General features: G+C 40.3%; 1 pseudogene; it reads left to right on the top strand.

The window, feature by feature from the left end:
• The window catches only part of LOC119520658, a 58,949-nt pseudogene extending 37,350 nt beyond the window's left edge, over window positions 1-21,599 (top strand).
• The last annotated feature ends 465 nt before the right edge of the window (window positions 21,600-22,064 follow it).

Genomic DNA, 22,064 nt, shown 5'->3' with positions numbered 1-22,064 from the left:
GGAAGGTATGGGATTAGAAAAAGGCAAAAACCAAGTAGAAACAGAAGAAAGAAGAGAAGAAGGCAAGACAGAAGGATTGTGGAGAAAAGAATGGAGGGGAAAGAAGGGGACAGTGGAAGGGGTGACATAACTGCAGTTATTCCTAAATCACAGGGTTCTGGTGAAGATTAAAATGCTCTGACAACAGCAAAACCCAAACACATTTTTGAGAGCATCCTTAAAATAAGGATCAGAAGGAAGGAAACAATCATTGAGCATCTACAGTGTGTGCTGCGTTTGGCATTTTCATATGCAATAACTCATTCAATCCTCACAAACACCCTGCTGTTTGGGTATTACTGTGTAACTAGGAGAAAACTAAGGCTTTGGAAGGCATAGTGAGTGGCCCAAGTTTCCATGGTTGGTAACTGATGAAGCTGGGATTCATATCTGGTCTACTTGAAAATTGCTGCCATTTCAAGATGAGGGAGCAAGGCACTAACAGAGGAGACACCTAACAGCCTTCATCTTTCTTACCATTTTGCTCAAGGCTTTCCCTGAACCCGAGAAAGGAGCCAACTGCATTTTGACATCAACAAAACCCTTGGAAATTATACATTACTCACATACAAAAATATCTTTACTTCTGTTCCTGGCTGTATATATTATCTACAATCAGTGACCATGGAAAACAAGACAAAATAGATGAACTCTGACACTAATTCACAAACTCAGATCCACCAATAGCTTCCCAGTAGTTTCAGTTCACACACACACACACACACACACACACACACACACACACACTCAGCTTCTTGGGGAGAAAAGAAGGCATAGGCACAAATGCTAAAAAATACAGAACCAAGTTAACCAGTGTCTCAGTTCATCTTCCTATGGAGATACGTGGTAAAAAATGGCAGAAGAAAAGAGAAGGTGTCAGAGTTGTGGATGATTGTCCTGCTTCATTTCCTCCCTCCATGGATATCCACTCTTACTATTTGGTGTGTATTCTTACAGACCTTTCTCTATGCACATATACACAAATAGAAATACATGTATAAGACATATATATATAAGTGCAAACACACATATGTAATGTATGTATGTACATATATAGGTTGTTTTAAACAAAATGATTGTGCTATGCAAATTTTTCTGTACCCTGCATATTAAATATAAAAATATATCCTGGACATCTTGGTATTTTTTACTTGATGAATAATATTCTATTGTATGGCCACATCATCATTTATCCATTTCCCTGTTAATAGACTTAAAATGACTCCAGAGTTTTACAAATGATGTGGCATTAAGCATCTTTGCACAGTTGCATATTTCTGCAAGTTAGATTTCTAGAACTGAAATTATTGGGTTAAAGTAAATAAGGTTTTTGTTTGTTTATTTATTTATTTTGAAAGTGCAAAATTGCCTCCAAAATATCTTTAACTTTTTACTTCTTTAGCTGGGATTTAGGAGACCCACAGTTTTGATGCAACTACCACTGTTACATACTGAGTCTCATGTTGTTACAAAAATCATGTCGTTTCAAAAAGGGCCTATATTTTTTTCCAGAGCAATTGTGGTTTTAGAATAACTAAACAGATAGTTTAGAAATTTTGAAACAGGCTACCTGGCCCAGAGTGAATCAGAACTTCAGTTTGGCAGCAGAAAGAGAATACCAGCCCTGAGGGCCCAAAGTCAGGCTAATTCTGGGGGTACACAAGAGGGAGCAAAATCAGAGATGGAAATTCTAGGCCATGTCTGGAGTTTAAAACTGGGAGCCTGATCCATAAGGGAAAAGGGCATGCAGGGTTAGTAAAGATCCACGCCAGTTTATATCATTCCCTCAACAAATTTTTATTGAACAACTACTCTGTGCCAGGCATTACACTGAGTTTGAGGAATATAAAAATATATAGAATGTGTTTCCTGACCTTAGAGTTGCTCACAATCTAGTGAGAAGCTCTCTGCCTTGTTTTCTAGAACTTCTAAATACTCTCTGGTTCCAGCTTTTGTTCTGAGCTCCTTCTCCACCCTCAGCTTCCCAGCTTCTCTCCACAGTACACAACAGCTAACAGTCCTAGTGCCATGCCAGGGGATGTGTGGTGAAATATAGATTGCATTCTAGCCAGGCATTGGAAACTCATCCACCTTTGCCTCTTTCACAACCATGAGTCAGCCTCACTCACATACATTTTTGGTTCATTTAACATGTTGGGCATTTTAGTGCTTCCTGCTGCCCCAAAGTGGATTAACACAGCCAATTTGGGATTGCCATTCACACTCAAGTTCAGAGAACTGAAGACAGCAAGGTCTGTGTTTGTGTCCATGGAGATGTCTCTGCAGCTGGTGGGGTGAAGTGAGGGGGGTGGTTCACCCATTGTTTGTAACAGGTAGCCTAAATCGGTGGAGGACCTCACAAGGTGACACCTCTAACCTGTCAGAACACCTCCCTGCACCATCACATGGCTAATTAACAAAAGGGGGAAGTCTTATTTTCTTAAATCATTACAATGAACTTGCAGAAAAACTAATCCATCCGTTCAAAGCCATCTCTTGTATTCTGAGGGTATCCTCAATCTGTGCTCATGATAAGAGTTCAAGGCAGGTAGGATCTCAGCCTAGAGTTAAAGGGCTTGGTGTACCACTCATAGAACCCTCTCTGCGGTGCTTCAGGAAGAGTGCCGAGCTCAGAACAAGAAAGTCTAGATTCCCCTTTTTGCTTTGATGCTACAATTGTAGCATTCAGAGACTCAGCTTCTTCGTATTTAAAATGGCAAGGCTATCCACACTCTGCCTGGACTTCATAGGACTACCCAAATAAAATAATACATGTGAAAATGCTTATAATTGCAAAAGTGTTACAGAAATATAAGAGATGATGATGACGATGATGATTGTAGACAGGACTAATGTCCACCAACTGGATAATGTTGGTCAACAAATTATTCAATTTTGCCAGTGTAAGCGCAGTAATTCTCAACCTGATTATTTATTTTGTTAACTGTTCTAAATGCTAGTTTTAGCCTTGGAAACCAAAGAGCAACCCAGACACACTGTATTACTTTCTTGGGTTCCCAGAGCAACGTTCTGAGGCTCCAACAGTTACTAATGAGGTCACTGGGCCTAGTATATATACCCATAGATTTGCGAAAATAAAATTATGAAAGCTTCAAGTGGGAGAATCCTGAAGCCACACAGGTTGCTTAATTGCTGTGCTAAATAGCTTCAAACCCCAGGGAGTGGCAAGAAGGAAAAAACAACTTCACACTCCTGCCAGTGACCCAGCTGTCCAAGTGTGTATCAGTTCATGTGAATGCCCATGTTATTGGGAAGTAGAATGGGTTGACAGGGAGAAATCCTGAAAAATGATCTTCATCCATGGAGCTTACAGCGTAGGCCTCTGCAGTCTTTTTGTCTTTTTAATTTAAAACTCTGAACTCTCCCTGCCTCAACCCCATGATCTCTACAGTAGACCCTAAAAAAAAATTAAAAATAAAGCTGTGAGGCCTCCTTGAGCTAAGATTTTTTAAACTGGCTTGCTTTCCAAAACCAATCGGGAAACAGAAAGAAAGAGTGTGAAGGAGTGTAGGATGTGAGTGAATGGGACCACACATACAATTCCCTTGTATAAAATTATTACATAAAGGGACCTTCTGCAAGAGCAGAGACTGTATAGGACATAAACGAAGTGATTCCAAATCAAAGCTCTTTACGTGTCAAAGTAACAAAAATGGTTGTTTAAAGTACACACACACGCGCGAGCACACATACTGTTTTCTAAAGTGTGGTATTTTCTGCCTGAGCCTTTTCTTCTCACGTGGCAGCCCTGTTGCGTACAGACCTCTACAGGAATGCAGAAAAACCACCTGAGGGAGAAAATTACTAATCACTAAAAATTACTAATCACTCTCTCACACTAAACAAATCCCACTGGGAGGTTTTTAGTTACACGCCGGGATATGGGCTCTCTTTTTTTCCCCCTCCCAGGTTAATGATACAAAAGCATACAAAAAACAAAAAAATAAGAAAGGAAGCATGTCACATCTTAATATGCATTAGCAGGGATATTTTTACATGATAGCATCTAGGTCTCAGTCCAAAATAAAGGCAAAGTAGACTGAAAGTCTCTAATGCCTACCACTGGGTCTCTCAGAAAGAAAAGAGGTTGGAAAAAGAATCACACTTCCCACAGCATCAAATATAGGGCCTATCGTCCCCCCGCCGTCGCCCCTATCATTTACTCTAACATTCAACTACCTTATTTTCTCATGATATTCAGTTCACAAGCCCATCAGGGGCTTGTCATATATTATTTCATTAAATAGAGTAGTGTGTTATTTAGGCAGTCCCCACTAATTTATATCTTCAGACCATTTATCTCAGACTTGTTTATCTTTTACTGTTTCTTTAGTCCTCTGTAAATAGCCTAGGCTCGTGTACCTACTAAGCTGATCAGAAGTTGAGTGTATCCAATTCACTGGTCATATTACAAATGAAAGAAATTAGTAGAGGTGGTAGAATTGAGAGTTTAATTTGATTGCCCCTTGGATTTTTTTTCTTCCTTATTGTTGTTTTGGCTAATTATAAAAAAATAACACTATTTGCTATTTAAAAAATTGAAGGAATTCTTAAGTGTATGAAGTGCAAAGTGAAAGTGTTCTCCCAATAACTGGCACCTCCAGGGAACACTGTATACTGATTCATTCTTTATGTGCATAAATATAAATACAAATATAAATATAGACATATTCATGTAACTGGAATAATATTATACATACAGTTCTTTAATTTTCTTTTCCCTTAAAACATACCATAGATGTCTTTCCATATCACTAAGTATAGAGCTACATCATCCTTTTGAACAGCCACTGGGTACCTCCATTTGGGGTATACCATAATTAAATAGCTCCCTATTAGTGAATGTGTATCTTGTTCCCATTTTTCACTCTTAATAGTGAGGCTGGGATGAACAAGCATGAAGATACATCTATGAACACCTTTCTCATTTTCTCTTGAGAATGAATTTCCAGAAATGGCATCATTTGGTCAAAAGATATGAGCACCTTAAATTTTGAAACATATTGACAATATGTCCTGCAGAAAAGTTGATCCAACACAGCCACAAACACTGCATATGAGCAATATTTTTTATGTTTACCCATCTGATAATGATGAAATATGTCGTCATTCTTCCATTTGGATTTATTGATTGTTAGTGAAACAATATTTTCAGTTGACTATTTAGGTGTTAACATTGTAATGAAATCTAATTTTTTAAGGTTAAAATTCTTCACATGTTATTTTACAGACTGAAGCTACTTTTGCTTTTATTGGCTACTTATTCATTTATTACAACATTAAGGAATTGTTCTCAATTTATAGATGAAAAAGCTGAGATAAAAAGTAGATGTCCAAAAGAGAGTCAATAGTTGAAAAATTTCCTAATGCTGCTCTACAGGAAAAAAAAAAAAAAATGGATGGGGCATACTCTGTGCCCTGGGAAGAAAGTGGAATGCAAAAATACTAAATGACTCACATTTTTCCTCATTCTAATTCAAGCCATAGAGAGTCCAGTTGCAAATATTAACAAAAAACTTCATTTAACTGATAAAGCATTTGAGTTTGTGTTCCAAAACCCAAAATCAAATTCCTTTGTTTTGTTGCTGTAGGAGCATCTAAAATGCCAATAATAACTGTATACTACATTCAGTTCTTCTTTAGGATGTGTGGTGTAAAAACCGGGACAGATCATATTGGGTATTGAGAACAAAACGAAGATATTCAACCCCTAGGGAAAATTAGCTCCATCTAGGGGTGATCTACCTCTGACCCACGGCTCTAACAGTGCCTGGGATACCCAGAATGGAATCTCTCAATCTTTACTTTTCTATATAATGTCAAGGAAGAGCAACTACCTGGAAAGAACACATAGACAAGTGTGCATCTCAGAGAGAAGAAAGAGTATGTGTATGTGTGTGTAAATGTTAAAGCTCCACTTCACTGTGACATTTGGCTTTCTAATTACATTTTGGCATTCGGAGTAAAGTAACATCCGCTAACTATCCTGTCAAAGGTGTCTCCAGCTCCCATCCCAGCCCCCACCCCCGGCTTTGTTTTTTTAAATATTTCCCTCTTTCTTTGGTGCGTTTGGGAGCCTGTTGAGGCCTCCCAGTCACCACCTGTGTGGTAAAACCAGCCTTCCCTCAAGATCAGCTGCTCTGCAACAGTTCACAGGTGTGTCCTGGAGAAATCTCGGCATTCTTGTTTTCACTTAGGCAGAAAGAAAACAAAAAGGAGATTAAGTTCTACACAGGTACAAACAGATGAGAGGCAGAACACACGAGAAGCCGTGGAAGTTATAACCATATTTAGATAAATGGTACTGAAAGGTTCACTGTGATGTAATTGAGATGAAAAGCAACCAAAAATAAACAACTACAGAGTCACAGAAATCTGACTTTTATATGACAGCACCAATTAATTTTAGTTGCTGTGGAAATGGCAATTCTATGGTAAATATGATTGTATTAGTAGATAGAATTGAGGTGTATCAGGTACACCTACTCTGTGCCACATAGAAATGATGCCAGGAATTTTATGAGTTTTTCTTGAAAGGTTTGTGTTTTGTCTCCAAGACACAAAGAACGTGAATCTGTAAAAGTGAAGTTCTCCGGTTTCTTTTCAGGCCCCTCACAGATTTGCGAGCCACCTCTGGTGTCTCAGATCTGCCATCTTTCAGTGTGAAAATATTCCCCTAATCCTGAATCACACACACACACACACACACACACACACACACACACACATTGTGATAATAAATATGAAAATGCTCCACTTTTATGAATGCACTACACAAACCCAAGGATCATTGCACCCTGTCGATATAATGTGTAAATCCAAGGACATAATAATTACAGTATTGTACCTGTTGTTGAAAGAAGACAAATTAAAATCCTTAAAGAGGGAAGTATTCTTTCAGGAAAGGGCAACAAGCTGCTTTATTTACTTACTTGTTCAGGGCTGACTCCCAGGCTACAATAAGATTTCCACAACCTTGGATGATTGAAATACCAGTCCTTAGTTACAGAGTATTACTCATTCTGTGGGTTAAATTTTCTCAGGCATTGGCATGCCAGGACATCAGAAAAATCACAGAGGAAAAGCCAGAGCAATTAATTTTTCTTATGTCTACAAGAAGAAAAAATATTTTAAGTAAACAACCCCTGTCAACATGAATAAATAATAGCAATGTTTTAGAGAGGCATCCTACCCAAAGGAAACTCATGCTTGGTTTTGTTTCTGGTTTTCTATCCCTGAATGTAGTGAGAGTGATAGCAACACTGGCATAAAACTATTTATAAGATAAATTTTCTCTTGCTGCCTGGACATTTGTAAGCTGCTTCAAACCAGGTAGCAGTGTGTAGGCAGCCTTAGCTCAGAAGTGGGAAAATGAAAAGTGGAAACTCGGGTCTCTAGGTTGCTGCTGCGACGTGATGAGAAATGGCCTGAAATGGTCCTCCCCATCCCTTAGAGCTTTGCCGAACCATAGCAAACCATGGACTAGGAATACTGTGTGGAATTTGGGGGTAGGGGAGGCATAGCATTGCAGTTGGGAGCACAGGCTTTCAGACCACTTGGTTCAAATCCCACCTCAGCTACTTACTAACACTGTGACCTTGAACAAATTATTTAACCTAAGTTTCTATTTCTTCATCTGTAAAATGAACAAACTAAGAGAACCTTCTTCATGAGTTTGCTGATATAATTGAATGGGACAATACCTGAAAGCTCTTGGCAGCACATGGTCTGAGTCAGTGCCTGACAGGTGGCAGTAGTTAGCATCACTATCCAGTGTCATTCTCTCAGAGAGGACACATGACTTGCCCAGGGTCTCCCACCAGTTAGCCAGGATTAAGTCTTGGTTAAGTCCTCTTTGTCCAGTGCCTTTGGTAGGTAGCAGCTCTGCCATCACCAGGCCCAACCAGCTTGGAGAAGCAAGTTGGTTTCCTGAGCAGCTCAGCCCAGCCCGGGTTTCCTCGCCCCACCTTTACTCTATCCCAGCCTGCCTTGCCCTGCCCTCCCCAGCCACCCTGGGGAAGCCTGATCACAAGTCTAACAGGATAGTGAGGCCAAGGTCCAAAACTAAAACCCTGACCCACAAACCCAGGTTGAAGCCTGCTGCCATTGCAAGCAACAGGCAATGGCTTTCAAACTAGAAGAAAGGGAATTAGAAGCAAAGACAAGACCTCCCCAACCAGCTCCTGCAGAGCAACTAAGTAAGAAGTTTGCCAGGGTTCAGTCACCACTACTAAAAAACACAACAATCACAACACAACAAAACATAAACAAACAAGCAAACCTCCGCACTAGGGTGGAGTGGAGTGGAGAAAAGGCAGGGTACCCAGGCCACCACCCTAGGGTTACTGAGAAACAGAGCATGTGGTTGAGAAAGTGAAGAAAAACAAAGAGAAACCAAGGGAATGCAGAGACAAGGGACTTGAACATGTCATATTCTCACCAGTTCTATTTCTGTTTGTTCTGCCCCCGTCAGGTCTACACGGAATTCTGTCTTCAATGTTGGGCACCCACTGAGATGTGTCCAGGATACGGCCAACCGTGTTGTAGGGAGTCTCAAAGCCATGTGGAAGAAGGTACAGGGAAATGATTTTGAGGTATTTGTCCTGGAAAAGAGATGTCTCAGGTGTGATATGGCAGCTTTTTCTGAATTGTTGAAGTTCTCTCAGGTAGATGACTCTCTTTTTGGCTCCAAATGAAGCTAGACTTGGTGTATGGAATTTACAGGGAGGCAAATTCCAGTATAATATAAGAAAAATATGTCCAGCTGACATCCTGTGATGGGCTCCAGTGAGAGAGTTGAGTTATTCTTGCAATTATCCATCAAATGGTACAAATAGTGTTGGCAGGATTCCTGCATTTGGATAAAGTGTTCAAGGAGGTGACCTCCGACCTCCCAATGCTAACATTTGGGATGAGTCGGTGAGCACACCTAGAGCCAGTTTCTTCAGAATTAATACAATTTATGTCTCCTCCCCTCACCCACCACTCTGAGGTTTGTTTTGTTTTTTTTTTCTCACTTAAATGGGACATAATTGTTTCCTAGCCCTCAGATTCAATAACATTTAGAAGCTGGTTATTAGCTCATTGAAAAAGCTGGATTCAGCTACAAATCTCTCTTCTCTCCCCTACTTCCTTCTCCTCCTCCCTTTCCTTGTCCTCCTCCTCCTTCTTACAGGAAAGAATAAGAAGTAATAAAGAGACATTTTTTTAAAAGTCAAGATTGAAAGGTTTGACTACATAAATTATTTTTATTTTTCTTATGTGAAATAAACATAAGAAATGGCTATAAAAGGCAAATAAACTGGAAAATGATAATGTTTGAAACATTTAGGACAAAAGGATAGTGTCTTAACATATGAAAAGTTTATATAAATCAATATGAAATATTCATAACAATAGAAAAATATTTGTGCCGGTTAGGATATATTATGTCCCCCAGTAAAGCGATATTCTTTAATACAATCTTGTGGGGGCAGACTGATTAGTCTGTTGATTAGGGTAGAACCTTTGATTGGGTTATTTCCATGGAGGTGTGGACCCCACCCATTCAGAGTGGGTCTTGATTGGTTCACTGGAGTCCTTTAAGAGAGCTCAGAGTGCTAAGAGACACATTTTGGAGGGAAGCTAAGAGCCAACAGAGAGAGACACTTGGAGACTGTTGGAGACGCAGACAGAAGGACATTTGGAGATGCTAAGCTAAGAGATGAAGCCCAGAGTTTGCCCTGGGAAAGCTAAGAGAGGGCTTCCAGATGCTTAGAGAGAAACTCCCCAGGAAAACCAAGCAGAGAGTTGAGTGAAACTAAGAGAGACAGAAGCTCAGAGACATTTTGGAGGAAGCCATTTTGAAACACAACCCCAGAGAAAAGGACCATCAGATGCCAACCACGTGTCTTCCCAGATCAAAGAGGTGTTCCAGACACCATTGGCCATTCCTCTGTGAAGGAATTCCTCTTGTTGATACCTTAGTTTGGACACTTATGATATTGGAACTTTAAATTTGTAACCTAATAAATCCCCTTTATAAAAGCCTACCATTTCTGCTATTTTGCATAACAGCAGCATTAGCAAACCAGAACAGTATTCAAAAGACATGAATAGAAAATATTCAAAATGAGAAATATAAATGACAAATAATATAGAAAAATATTCAGATTCACAGGAAATCAAAGAAATGCCAATTAAAACAATAATGAGATATCATGTCACATCTATTATACTGGTTTTGACTTTTTTTAAAAATCAAATATCCAAACAGATCTGGATCTCCTTTTTTTGTGTGGTGCGCACACAGTGGATTTATACACAAGGCTGTTTGTTTGGGGGATGGGGGCAGGAGAGGCATTCTGACCCCTTTTTTGACCTCACTTTAAACAGAAACAATTGGCAATGACGAAATTCCATCATAGCCCTATAACCCATTTGAAGCAGGTTCATTGGACAGACCCTCTTCTAGACTTCAGTTGTAGCATTAAAAAGAGGCTGGCTGTATGGGCAGATGAGGAATAAAATAAAGAATAAAAACAAAAAGTATAGAAATAATAGGAGGGATAAGGGATATGGGATGTTTTGGGTGTTCCTTTTAATTTTTTTTCTTTTTTTTTCTTTATTTTGGAGTAATGAAAATGTTCTAAAATTGATTGTGGTGATGAATGCACAGCTGTATGATGATACTGTGAGCCATTGATTGTATACTTTGGATGGATTATATGGTGTATGAATGTATCTCAATGAAAATAAATAAATAAATAAATAAATAAATAAATAAATAAATTCCCAATGACAGCAAAAAAAAATAAAATAAAAAATAAAAAAGAGGCCGGCACAATTTTAGCACTGAGATTTCCTACAAGGGCTTCATTAGCATTACATGTTTTATTTGCTGACATATAAAATTTATCTTTCTGTGAAAGGTGCACATGGATCTTGGTGAGATGTACTAAAAAACGGTAGATAAGAGTCACAATTTGTTATCTCTTTGCAAGAGAAAGGTAAATATCATTAAATGTATGGTAAGTAGCTGAACCCTTTAGGTCTATAACAGGAAATTTGACCAAGGGTATCTGGAAACACAAGTTCAAATAACTAATTTCTCTTCAGCATTGCTTTGAAGATAGGCAGAATTTAAAAAAAAAAAAAAAAAAAAAAAAAAAAAAAAAAAAAAAAAAAAACTAAAACTCTGTTTTGATGGGTTTAAAGTTTATATAACAAGTTTTGTTTAGGGGAAGTTTCTAAGGACTAACTAAAATGAGATTCCTGGATATCTTTAAATTTCGATTTTATGTGCTTTCTTTGTTCCCCATTAGTGTGAAAAAGGCAGCCTTGTGTGTTGCCTGGTGACTGAGCAGGAAATGAGAACAAAGTGATGAGGAAGATATGGACAAGAAGGGTGGGAAATCTCTGAAGGAGGTATAACTGGAATAGAATAATTGAGATAATGGTCAGGAGGGGAGGTAAGGAGAGGGAGACAGAGAGAAGAAAGAAACAAGAAAGCAAAGGAAGGAAGAAGAAAGAAAGGGGGAATGGAAGAAGAGAGGAAGGAAGAAAAAGAGTAAAGAGGGGAACTAGAAATAGGGGCTAGGAGAGTTGGAAGGAATATGAAAATGAAAAACTATTCAGCATAGTCAGGCAAAGGAATATCTTCTTGGGGCTTTGTGCAAGTTTGGCTACATTATGTCCCACCCCCCAAATCCATATGCTTTAATGCAGTCTTGTGGCAGCAGACATATTAGTGTTGTTTAAGTTGGAATCGTTCGATTGAGTGTTTCCATGGAGATGTGACTCAGTCAACTGTGGGTAAAACGTTTGATTAAATTATTTCCATGGAGTATGGCCCCTGCTCATTCAGGGTAGGTCTTGATTTAATCACTAGGAGTCCTATGAAAGAGCTCACAAACAGAAGGACCTCAGAGCAGCTGAGAGGGACATTTTGGAGAGAAGCTAAGAGCTGACATTGACGCTGACACTTGGAGATGCTTGGAGATGTTTGGAGATGCTAGCCCAGAGTTTGCTCCAGAGAAGCTAAGAGAAGACCCCGGTGCTTAGATGCACAGGAGCTAAAGAAGCTAAGAGAGACCCAGAGACATTTTGGAAAACGTCATTTTGAAATGCAACCTGGGAGCAAAAGAACAGCAAATGCCAGCCACATGCCTTCCCAGCTGACAGAGGTGTTCCGGATGCCATCAGCCATTCTTCAGTGAAGGTGTCATCTTGTTGACACCTTCGTTTGGAAAATTTTATGGCCTCAGAACTGTAAATTTGTAACCAAATAAGCCCCCTCTATAAAAGCTGATCTATTTCTGGTATTTTGCATAACAGAAGCATTAGCAAACCAGAACAGGGCACTTCTCTAATCAATTAGTCTTTAGGATGTTTAGCCTCCTGAAAGGCAGGGAAAGGCCTGCTACTTTTGAATCTTCCTCCTTTCCAACCCTCGTTTATTGAATCTTGTTGATTGGAGTTGAATTTAGAGAACTATGAACTCGTTCTCTTTTTTTTTATATTTGAATAACTTTTTATTACTATAAAGTATGCTCATTGTAGAAAATTTAGAGAATACCAAAAAAGCAAAAGAGTAAAATATAATTTACCTTTACTTACCTCTCAAAGATAACACTACAACATTTAGGGATAAATCTTCCTGTCTTTTATTGTTTTTATTTATAAAATGGGAGCTAAAACCAATGATCAATATATGAATGTTGTGCAATACTCTTTCCAATAAATTAAAAAGAAGAGTGGAAACCATTTGACATTTCTAGATCTTTCAGTGGTATGAAGCTTCAACTCATTGTTTCTAAAACTTAAAAAAGTCAATTCTGATTTTGTCCAGAGCTGACATAAGAGATGTAGATAGCCAAAGAGAGAAAGATAAGAAAAAAGGAAATTTGTATAATTCAGAAATGAGTAAACTACTTTGAAGAAGCAAAGAATACCATATATAAGTTACTTTCTGTTAATATTTTTTTTAAATAGCATTTCGCTTATTGTAAAAAAAAAAAAAATGTACAATTGGCTAAGCAAATGTCATCACTCTATAGAGTTTGCAGATTAACAATTTCCATTTCAACCACTGTTAGATAAGTCCATGCTTCATCCTAATACTTTTTTCCAAACCAATCTAATGGCATCCAGAAAAACCTCTCCGATAAATGAAACCTGAGGGATGCATAGACATGAGCAAGACAGATGGGCTGGAGATATGGTAGAAAAGAAAGAACATCAAATAAAAGGAGTTGTGCATTCAAAAGAGAAGAGAGTATGGTGCATTCAAGGACCTAAAAGAATTCATGACATGGGGTGAGGCTGGAGAGGTGACCCGAATCAGGCAGAGTCTTACTTAGCCCCTCACCAGACCTAACACCAGCACTTGTTCAAGATTGAAAATTTTAGTCATAGAAGTCATTTCTTTATGAGCCATAAATAATGCTGTTTGTAGGAAAAACCACTGATCTGGAGCCTTGCACATTGTATTCTGGTACTCTACCACGGAACTTATCATTGCCACCAATGTGTGGCTCTACAGATTTTCTCAAGGCTGGTGAAAATCAACTAACAAGTATGAGAACCAGCATTTCTGTAGCATTTACTATGTCCTAGGCATAGTGCTAAGAACTGTGTATGAATTGACTCATTTAAACTTCACAATAATCTTGTGAAATACATACTATTAGTTTTCCCATTTTTCTGATTAGAAAACTAAGACATAGCAAGGTTAAGTAACTTCCCCAAAGTCCCAAGCTGACAAGTGGCAGGGGTAGGCAATTTGGCTCCAGCAGCTTTCTCTCAAGGGCTACCCCATCCAACCTCTTCATGGGTGCTAAGTGCCTACAATATGGCCTGCACTTAGCATCAGTGTGAAACAAATGCCATACTATGGGGAGCGTGCACAGGTGACAAGAGGCCATGGGCAGTATTCTGCAGTGGAAGACAAAGCTACATGGCAAGTCTCGTAGGTAAATATTTCAGTAATTCATCCACAGATGTGCCTCACTCATTGACAATGAAATAAAAATGATCCCTCTGGTATTCATATAATGTGTTGTCATTTACAAAGCACTTCCCAGTTGTCTCATCGTCATGGTTGTCACAACAACCCTGTGAAGCCAGAAAGACAGGATTATCCTGAGACTCAGACTCTGAGGAATGAAGGATTGCCAAGGGCACTAGCAGGGAAGACCAGACTCAAACACTGGAGTCCTAACTTATGGCCAAGGCCCTAACGAGGCTCTCAGTACCTGACCTAGCCTTGGGTTAGAATCTTGGCTCAGCCTATCAGAAGCTACTTAACTTGCTAATTACGTGACCTCTCTGCCTCAATTTCCTCCCTCAAAATGGGAATGATTGTATCTACAACAAACAGTTGTTGTGAGAACTTGATAGTCACTCAACAAATAATTTGTTTTCCTTCCTCTTATCAACTATATGTATCTATCCCTGGAGAAGGTGTATGCCACATTCCTTTTTAAATTAAAACCACAGTTTAGATGCTCTTATATAGAGGAACTCATGTTGTAACATGGAAAATCAACATCCCCCTCCCTTCTCTCTCCATCATCATTTTCACCAATTCCAATTTTCTACGTGAGGTTTTCTTAAAGTAGGTCACTCAGAGTCTAGCCTCCAAAAAATGTGCACAAATTCCCCACATTTCTGAAGGCGGCTGAGTGGTTGTGGCTGGTGTAGGTTCAGTCTCAGGGCCAGAAACAGCCAGAAGTGGGAAGGGATTTGCCCCAGAAGCAACACCAGAGCCTAGGCTTCCTGAAGCCCAACCAGCATGCAGACCATCCTAGTTCTCCAGGGCTGTTGCGACAAAGGACCACAGACCAGTCGGCTTAACAGAAATGTGCTGTCTCACAGTTCTGGAGGCTCAAAGTCCAAAATCAAAGTGTCAGCAGAGTCATGCTCCCTCTTAAAGGGGAGAATCCCTTCCATGCCTTGGCTTTGGTGGGTGGCCAGCCAGCAATCCATGGCATTCTTTGACTTGTGGCAACATAACTCAATCTCTGCCACCGTCACATGGCACACTCTCTCTCTCCTCTCTCTCTCTCTCCCCTCTCTCTCCTCTCTCTCTCTCCTCTCTCTCTCTCTCCCCTCTCTCTCCTCTCTCTCTCTCCTCTCTCTCTCTCTCTCTCTCTCTCTCTCTCTCTCTCTCTCTCTCTCTCTCTCTCTCTCTCTCTCTGTTTCTGTGTCCAAATAACTTTTCCTTATAAGGACACTATTCTTGTTGGATTAAGACCCACTCTAATCAAGTTTGGCCTCATCTTAACATTTTCAAAGATCTTATTTACAAATAAATTTACATTCACAGGACTGGGGATAAGACACTTGAACATGTCTTTTGGGGAACACAATACAGTCCATAGCACTGGTTGCTAGATCACACTCTGTTTTTCTCCATTGCCCCTAGAAGTATAAAAGCCTGAACATTGGGGTAAGATGTTCCACCAACACATGTAAACCCCTGGGAAAAAAGTATCACAGTCCATCTGCCACTGTCTTTGGCTTTGCTCTGGCAGCCGAGGCTGATAAACGTATGTTCTGTGTTCCCCTGCAAAAGTAAACAGAAAATGCTGAGAATTTGAGAAATTCACCATCACCTCAAAAATATATATAAGAAAGAAAACATATGTCATACATTTTTTGAAAAGTAAATTCAAAAGCTGAAATGTCTGAGGGAGAAAATGAGTCTTTGAATAGAAGCCTGCAAAAGTGAGAGAACAGTAAAAGGGAGGGAAAAGGTTGAATTTTGAAAATAACTACATTTCTTTTGTTTTTTAAACACTGCCTGTTCAAGCAAGAATAAGCAGTCTCCAACAAGGGACTTCAATTGCCCTGGTGATGTTTACTTCACAAATGCCTCCTAGTAAGGACCAGTGGGGAGGCAAAGGCAAAGAAAAGAACTCCATGGGCTAGAAGGTGAGCAGGCTGAACATTGAACAGTGGAAGCCTTTTCAGAGGCTAATCAATAAGAGGTAGTAGCTTGGCTGCAGAGGATGCAGTTCTCATTGGCGAATGGTTAGAGCAGGTGCATGGTGTGGCCAGCCTTTGGTTACAAACAGCAACTCTGTTATCTTAGAAGGTGGCCCTCAAAATAAATGGCCTCTTCCTGTCACTGCCTCAATTGGAGTTCAGTTCACCCTGATTTGAAGAAGTAGGAAGAGAATAACACTTACATAAAAATCTGGAAGTTCTGTAATGGACTATCACACTCCATCCACCACCACCCCACATCCCAGAGCTCTGGTATATCTCTGTACTTTAAACCCCATCCCCTCCAGGAAGCCTTTCTGATCCCACAGTGTGGAGTTAGGGGCTCCTTCTGGGTTTCTCAAAGCAAGCTGATTCACTTCATCAGTGGAACTTCTCTACACTGTATTTTAAATATATTTTGACTTGTCTGCCTTCTCTCCCTGACTCTCATTTCCTTAAGGGCAAGGACAGACTGGCTTGTTCACCACTGTGTCCCTGTACTAAAGAATGGACAGTCAATAATTACATGTTGAACGTTAAAATTTGAAAACAGAAACGGAGATGTTAGACACCTAATGATCAAGGAGGTGTCCTCAGTAGTTCTTAAGCCACACTCATGCCTGTTTGTGGAATGGAATGCTTTGGGTCATTCACATGGAAGGAAACTGCTAGTGTATGAGTTGGATTATGTGCTCCGCTGGGCAAAACACAGGCTTTGATGTGAAAACAGATCTGGTTTTGATTCCTGCTTCCACCAACATGTACTGTCTGTACAAACTTGGACAATTTTTTTTTAACTTCTGAACTTTCTCATTGATGAAATGAAAATAAAAAGATAAAACCCACAGAACCAATATAAAGAGCAAAAGAAATAATCATGCAATTGGTAATGTATGAAGAGTTAGCCTGTGTGTTTATTGCAAGTCTACTTTCCACTCTTTCACTCTTCTACCTGACTCTTCAGATGAGACCCTGGCAACATGCTATATCCTGGCCTCTATTGTAGCCTCCCATTTCTAACTGCCTAACACAGTGAGAAGCAAAATAAGTAAATCCTTGATGTTTTTTGTTTCCAAAGGCCAACATCCTAATACAAACAATAGGTTTGGGAAGAGCATGGGCTGAGTGGGCCCCCTTTGAGCTCCCGGACTTCTACCTCCAAGCCCTTCAAAGATAAGTGCCTTCCTCAAGCTCTTAAAAGTAAGGAGAATTAATTAGGTAATGGTTTGAAGGCCAAGCTCCTGCCCCCTTGGGCCGAGTCCCAGAAAAGAGAGGCAATGCTGGGGGAAGGAGATGATAGAGCACTTGTAGGTTTGAGGATCCCTGAAGAGCAAGAGAGCTGGTAGACCTGTAAGGGGTCTCAAGGGCAGAATGAGGGGACACTGCAGGAAGGATACATCATATGCAACCTCTCAGAGGTGGTAACGGGAAGTCAGTTACTTTTTGGGAGATTGCCAGTATGGAGAGAAACACCCAGGGCCAAACCAACCAGTTCCATCTCAAAGGAAATAGAACAGGATCTCATGAGATCAGGATCAAGAAGGATATGCCACCCTCCCTTCCAAACCCACAGCAGCATATTTACAAATCTTGGCAGTGTCAAGGATCAACATCAGGAAGAAGTGGGAGAAGAGGGAAAGTCCAGATTTGCATAAGGTTAAATACAAAATGATGGATATAATCACTGAAAGAACTGAATTGACAGAACTGGACTAAAATCTTTGCATCAGAAAAAAATAAAGGTTTAAGATAAAATTTAAATTTACTTACATAAATATAAAGGTATGCACAGTTTTGCACACCTGAGTTGAAAACTCATACCCACAACAAAATACAAAGCACCTAAATGGGCCTATTACATAGGAGGTTCTAAATGAATTAGCTTTGCTAGGCTTTATCACCTTAAATTTCTATTCTAATACTTCTTTCTGGGATAGATATTTGTAGCTTGGCTCAAGGAACCAGTTAGGTTTACTTTGAGAAGGCAAACATTTCAAAAATGGAAGGTCTCAATGGGGTGGGATGGGGGGGATGATTTGGGTGTTCTTTTTTCACTTCTATTTTTTATTCTTGTTCTGGTTCTTTCTGATGTAAGGAAAATGTTCAGAGATAGATTGTGGTGATGAACGCATAACTATGTTATCATACTGTGGACAGTGGATTGCATATCATGGATGATTGTATGGTGTGTGAATGTATTTCAATAAAGCTGAATTTAATAATAAAAAAAAATGGAAGGTCTCCTCAGGTAGGGAGCATCCCACAAACACCAAGATCTTCTGAATCTCCCTCTTGGGGTTCTCCTTCATGTTCTCCTAGCAAATGTAGAGAATAAAGTGGGTGCATATACATGAGTGTCTCCCAGCACGCATGTATATGCTGGTACCAGGGCCCAGAGGACACTTCCCCAGCCATGAAGTTCTCCAGGAAGCTATCCCAGGAGCCAGGAACAACAATCTTTATAACTAAAGAAGGAAAGCACTGTCCTTCCAGGGAGTGATGTTGTCATGAGGAAAACAAGATAATGTCCGTCAGTAGCATTGGCTTCAAGACAGTAAAGGCAGAAGGCTATGTAAAACCTGTAGACTATGTCTCCTAAATGTACCAGGTTCCAGCCACTTATCATTTCCACAACTTGCACCCTAGTCCAGGCCACCTCTCTCACCTGGATTCTGCCCATCTTCCTGCTTCTGTTTTTGCCCCCTTCCGTCTACTCTCCATATCAAGTGATGCTTTTAAAGCACACCAAGGAATTTTAAGCCCCAGCCCCCCTTTCCCTGAGGGTGTGCTAGATTCCCAAGAATAGAGTAGGAAAAGGGAAATGATAACTTTACAGTGGAGAGACCTGGCAAACACTACCTTAGCCAAGTGATAAAGATTAACACACAGGGATGGCATGAGGATATCAAGCATCTCCTGGTATGATGTAGTGAGAAGGGTACTCCACCTCTGTGGTATTCTTTCTAAAAACCCGTAACCCTAGTCTAATCAAGAAAAACAGCAGACTAACTGGATTAGGGGCATTCTACAGGACAAGTGAGCAGTACTCCTCAGCTCAGTCAGGGGTCATGAAAAACAAGAAAGAACAGAGAAGACCAGGGAGACATGACAGCTAAATGCAACGTGGTGCCCTAGGTCAGATCCTGGAACAGAAAGACTTCAACAATGGAAAAATTAGTGAAATCTGGAGTTTGAATATACCAATGTCAATTTCCTAGGTTTGATAAAAGGGCCACAGTAATGTAAGATGTTAAAAGTAGGGGGAAATGGATAAAAAGTTTATAGGAATTCTCCTGAACTATTTTTGCAACTTTTCTCTAAATCTAAAATTATTCCAAAGTAAAAAATTTATTTTAAAAAATATCAAAAATGCAATTTTGTTTATATTTCTGTAATCATCTTTAGTTTTTGAAACCTCTTTTCCATAAATGAAGACTTAAAATTTTGTAATTTCAAGGTAACCAGTATATTTCCAGAATATAATTTATTCATTGTTGGTTTTTAAAAAAAAGACTCCACATAATTCCCACAAACCCAATTCCAGAGTCCTCACCATGGCCTAGAACCTCCTGTATGATCTGATGATCTGGCCCCTGTCTTGCTCCAGCATCTTTACCTCTTCCTCAGCCACTCCTGTCACCTTGCTACTCTTAAGTATGTTCTTGTCTCAGGGCCTTTTGTATTTGTTGTTTTTAGAGACCTTCACGTTGTCTCTCCTTCACTGGGCTCAGCTCTCTCCTCAGGTGTCATCTTGTCATAGAGGCCTTCCATGACTCCCACACTCCTCTGCAACACTCCCATGCCCCTCACCTCACTCCATTTTTCTTCACACTCCCCATTACCGGACATCATATAATGGACCCATTGGATGTTTTTCTCCGTGAGGAGAAGGATTTTGTCTGTTTTGTTCACTGCTTGATCCTGGGTATCTAGCAGTGCCTGGCACATAGTAAGAGCTTAGTTTGTTGAATTAATAAATGAAAATAAAATCTGTGCAGTTCTTGCTTCAGTCCATGGCTCTTCAGGTGGCACTGATCCGTTTCAACAGGAAATTGAGATTGCCTTCTAGGCCCAAAACATACTTGATGATGGACATATTTGATGTAAACCAAACGAAACCTTCTGCTTTGGGTGAATTATAGGAATGTATTTATAACAAGCTCATTGTTAAATTAATCAGCAAGCTGTTTGCTACCTCAGGAGTAAAGTTTAACTTCCCAAATGATTTTGGCACTGCTGATAAACCCATGGGCAATGGGCAATATTTAATGGCCAGTAAATGTTAAAGAAAGTGACTTGTTTGGTTGAGATGCCAGTAAAATTATTAATGAAACCTATCTTTTTTTAAAGTATTTGCATGAATAAGCCAGATTTCTGACTGCGGTTATTTTTATAATCAAATACAGTCTACGTGCTTAAAATTTTGCCCATTACACAAGGGAATGTTCTAGGTGATGGATCTATTCTATATTTGGATTGTAGTAGTGGTTACATGTGTGAATATATTTAATAAAGTTCATTGAATATTACCCTTAGGACCTGTGCATTTAACTGTATGTGAATTTTACCCCAATTTTTAAAAGTAGCCGCTAAATTGGTAATAATACCATTAAAAACCATGTTGAGACAACCAATGTTGTAGGAGAAATGTGTGTGCTTATAGATAACTTGACCAGTTATGGAGGGTATGTGTATATCAAAGGCACCAAACATTGAACTGTCATTTTTGTTTGGAAGTCTCTAACTTAAAGGTACTACACCAGGAAGCTGGTGGCCTGCGGGCTGGCCAGGTGCTCGGTGGCCGTGCTCTTCTAGGCTGTGGCTGTGGAGAAGCCCTGGGTGGGGGCGGAGACGCGGGTCCCGGTGTGCTGAGCCAGCTTCTGGGACCTCAACTGGGATAGGCGAGAACCACTGTCTCTCATCAACCTGCAGAAAAGGAACCTGGAATCTGGAGAAGAACTGGTGTCAGACTGGACCACTGCAAAGCTGAGGCCAGGTGACACATCTTCCTCATCCGGCACTCCCAGGACCATGTGGATGGCTCCCTGGAGAAGGACTGGACTCTGACCCTGCTGGGCCATGAAGAAGCTGAACTAACTGGTCTCAACTCACAAGCTTGGGGCTGAAGTTCGTAAAATTGTACATTCCTCCATGACCCAAGCAATAGAAACAGCAGACATAATCAGCAAACACCTGCCAGGAGTCTGTAGAGTCAGCACAGACCTGCTTAGGGAAGGTGCCCCCATCAAACCAGACCTACCGTGTCCCACTGGAAGACGGAAGCTGTGTATTTTGAAGATGGAGCCCGAACTGAGGCCGCATTCCAGAACTACATCCACTGGGCAGATGCCAAGCTGGAGGAGGACAGTTACGAGATGATCTGCTATGCCAACATCATCCATTAAATCATGTGGAGGGCCCTGCAGCTCCCCCCCTCCCAGGGCTGGCTCTGCCTCTCTCTCAACAACAGCAGCATCACACACCTGGTCATCCTGCTGAGCGGCACCATGGCCTTGAGGACCCTCGGAGACACAGGGTTCATGCCCCCCAACAAGATCACTTCGTCCTGAGGATACAGTTCTGGGCATCGAGTCACCAGACTCCTCTTTTCAGCTCTGAAGTGTGGCTCTGTTCCACACGTCACCAAGGCCCATGGATCTCCTTCCCTCTGTGTGTGGCACAGACCACATTTCTGATTAGGGTAACTAGGTAAGTAAATATAAATGCCAGTACTATTGTCTTTTTGGTTTACAAATCAAATTCCTATAGGGCTAAAAGCAAATGCATAAAATATGAGAAATCAGTGGTTATGTACTCAAGAACTACATAAAGGTGTGGGGACGGAGCTGTATAGAAACATAGTTTGTTTATTCTATTAAAGTTCAGTTGGTATCAAAGCAAATGAGTTGGTTGGATTTAGGAGACCAAATTTAAGCCTCATGATAACTACAGAGTAAATATCAGAGAGTTCAGGCTGCCAGGGCAGGGGGAGTTGGGAGTTGATTCCTAACAGGTGTAGGGTTTCTATTGGGGGA

The sequence above is a fragment of the Choloepus didactylus genome, chromosome 1 (genome assembly GCF_015220235.1).
Source record: "Choloepus didactylus isolate mChoDid1 chromosome 1, mChoDid1.pri, whole genome shotgun sequence".
Classification (NCBI taxonomy): domain Eukaryota; kingdom Metazoa; phylum Chordata; class Mammalia; order Pilosa; family Megalonychidae; genus Choloepus; species Choloepus didactylus.
This window is presented reverse-complemented; position numbering and strand designations above follow the sequence as displayed.